The sequence below is a fragment of the Pseudopipra pipra genome, chromosome 2 (assembly GCF_036250125.1).
Source record: "Pseudopipra pipra isolate bDixPip1 chromosome 2, bDixPip1.hap1, whole genome shotgun sequence".
Lineage (NCBI taxonomy): Eukaryota > Metazoa > Chordata > Aves > Passeriformes > Pipridae > Pseudopipra > Pseudopipra pipra.
In genome coordinates, this window is record NC_087550.1 from 66,114,959 (window position 1) to 66,118,055 (window position 3,097).

A 3,097-nucleotide genomic window follows, 5' to 3' on the forward strand; every position below is an offset into this window, starting at 1 on the left:
AATTGTTTTAATCACCACACAGCATAGAAATATAACTTAAATTAGAAAAATGTATTAAAAGTTATATGCCATAAATGATAAATCACAAATCATAGGTAAATCTATAACCAATTGCCAAACTCAGGCCGAAATGTCAATGAATTAATAGACACTTGAGATGTTTTAAACTCATAAATGCAAACCCAGATACTTCATTAAAGAAAAAAAAGACATTTTGCCTGTAGTGATATATATTGGCTGATTATTTATTGCCCTGACTCTTATTTGTCATGTGTAATAGTCCTAAAATCTTCAAATTTTTCACAGCACTACTTGCATACCAATAGTCTTCTTCTTCCATTACGAAGTTTTATTGTATATCGATTAATGTTTCTACATTGTAATGATTATTCTGTGATTTTTCCTCTACTAATATTCCTTTTTTCAGCCTTCCTACTGCAGAATTGAAAGACCATTCATATGAAATATGAAGGAATCCACTGAGATTTCAGGTATACACTCATGGGACAAGATGACTATTCTTATATTTTCTTTTGGCATCCCCTACTGGTGTACAGCTGTGAAGACTCCGTGACACAAGATCTCAAAAGGGCTACGGTGCTTCTTTGTCTGAGACCTTCAGAATGTCAAAAATAGCTAAAGTAATGGCAGAATAATGTGAAAATATTTATATTCTCTTCAAGCAACATAATTTCATTGCTTCAGTGAATATAACATCTCCTTAAACAGTATATCTAATTACACTACTTGTTTCACATAGGTTTATTTTATCTCCTTGATTTAATTTTGGGGTTTGTTTTTGGGGTTGTTTGGTGTTTTTTTTAAAGCTTAATAACAGATAAATAAATGCTGAATTTTTCATTCAAATAATGTCATGATAAATATGCTTTTGTGATGATGCAGTGAGGCAGTGTATAATTTTCCATCAATTCATGAGTCATGTGAAGATGAAAAATCTGCATGAATATTCCATCTCCCTTCCTTGAGAATTGGGACAGAAATTTTCCTCACTTTTAGAATAATCCTATCATATGTCATACTTCCAGAAAGAAGGGAAAAACAGTAGTGACATTAACATATTTCCATTTATTTTAGCTGTAGTGTTTCCTAATTCAGAAACCTTCCCACCTCACTTTAGGCACCTAGCATATCTGAAATCACGATCAAATCAGGTTCCCTAAAAAAATCAAAGGAGATAAACTAGCACTTCAGATTAACAATCTAGGGATCCTCTATTCACTACAGAAATGTTGGGCAGGTGCACTTTTAGATAAAATTTTTCTAGGAGACCAAGCATAAACTATTAAACATGCTTATGTGAGTTTTCTTGCTAAAGGATCTCAGAAGTGGGCAACCCTTATCTGGTTTATGATCATAGGGTGTGCAAATGAATAAGGGCTGAAGGATCTTTCTGTGGATTCTTACTAAGCATAAAAATTAAATAATTTCCAATAGAAATCAAATAGTATACTACTGAATAGCTGGGTGTTGATCAATGACACTTTCTAAATGACAAATGATTTCCAATTGCAGATTTTGTTCATTCTTTGAATGTTCATTAATCTCTAGTGAGGATAAGATGGGAGTATGTACTGCTAAATATTAATATTTCCCATTAATCTTAAAATGCAATTATGATTTTAAGTTAGATGGAATAATATTATCATATGTGTCCTGTCAGGTTATCTATTAGACAGGATTAGTCCTTTCCTTTTATCGTAGACTTCTTCGGCTCTTTGCCTACACATATCTTTTTTTTTTTAATCAAAATATAATTTCTTCAAAGATAAAGTTCACTCATGTTTAAATAAAATAAGTAAATATCAGTCATATTAAACCTCTCTCCATTTCTGTTTTGATTTTTTTTTTTACTGTAGATTATTAATATTTCTCTGGAGTTAATGAGTAGAATACGACTTTTTTTGCAGATGGGAATTAGGAGGCATAGACAGCAATCCCACTAGGCAGTACAGAAGAACAAAACCTGTGCTGTGATGACAGAGTTTAAGCAAGAGGACACAGTAAAGCTTTGCCATCTAAGTCTGAGATCAGAGAACTGTCCCTTGAAGAAAATAACATATAACTGCATCAAAATTGATTTCTTTAAAAGTGCTGCATCGTTAACTGCAAACCAATGTGTTTGTCTATACAGTTATCCTACTTCCTGCAGTTCTTAGAGTGAACTGAAATAAATTTCCTTGTATTTCAGAGGGTCAAGTATTTCATTACCTCTGTACGGCAAACTACACCACCAGGTAGACCAACATCCACACTGGACTCAAAACTTGTTTCTTCTGAAATTTTTTATTGAAATCAGATGCATCCCTTCTCTTGATGTCTAGAATGTTTTATAACATTTAGGCAATAATACAATGTGGTATCAACTGTTACTTTGTTACAGATATAGTGAAGGAGAAAGTTAAGTTTCTAGTTTTCATCTTCAAATATATCTGACTTGGCTGCATGCATTTTTTGCCTATTCCACTTGATTAAACATTTGTATTCCTGTGAAATTACACGTCTTTTTTATGCTCTTTAAAACCTTATTTTAGTCCAAAACCAAGTGTAATTTTTGTTCAGGCAGATGACACATAGGTTACTGTTTCACTGTAGTCTAGAACAAATACAGTAAGTTATTTTTCTTTTCTTTATTAGAAAAAAATAGATGGTTGGAGGTCCAGTCACTCTCAAGATATGGAAAAGTATTGAACTGACATCATATGTTTCATTGAATATTAGTTTCTGGGGACGCAAACATGACACTGCAGTTACCCAAAACCTTTGACAAATATTTTTGGGTTTATACTGTATCTCTTCATAAAGCTTAAACCAGTTCAAATCTTTTATCCTACTTCAGGGTAACAGTCACTCAACTGAAGCATAGGGGTTACTCAAGAAGCATAAATTCATTCCAGCTGCCATTTTTTGCTGTTAATACTTCCCTCAAGGTAAACAAACAGCTTGTATCAGAAGTCAAACCCTGTGAAATGTTCTATGAAAAAACCATACACACACATAATAAACAGTAATAATAAAATTATTTATTACAATTCCATAACTTATGGTTCATAGAGTTAATATGAAATAATCACACATT

The 3,097-nt window shown here is 32.3% G+C and overlaps 1 long non-coding RNA gene across 1 annotated transcript; it reads left to right on the top strand.

Moving 5' to 3' along the window:
• The first annotated feature begins 390 nt into the window (after positions 1 to 390).
• LOC135406941 (uncharacterized) lies at positions 391 to 2,208 on the top strand. Its single transcript, XR_010426592.1, has 2 exons — positions 391 to 491; positions 1,929 to 2,208. It is a non-coding gene; the product is annotated as an uncharacterized LOC135406941 (long non-coding RNA).
• Positions 2,209 to 3,097: the final 889 nt, after the last annotated feature.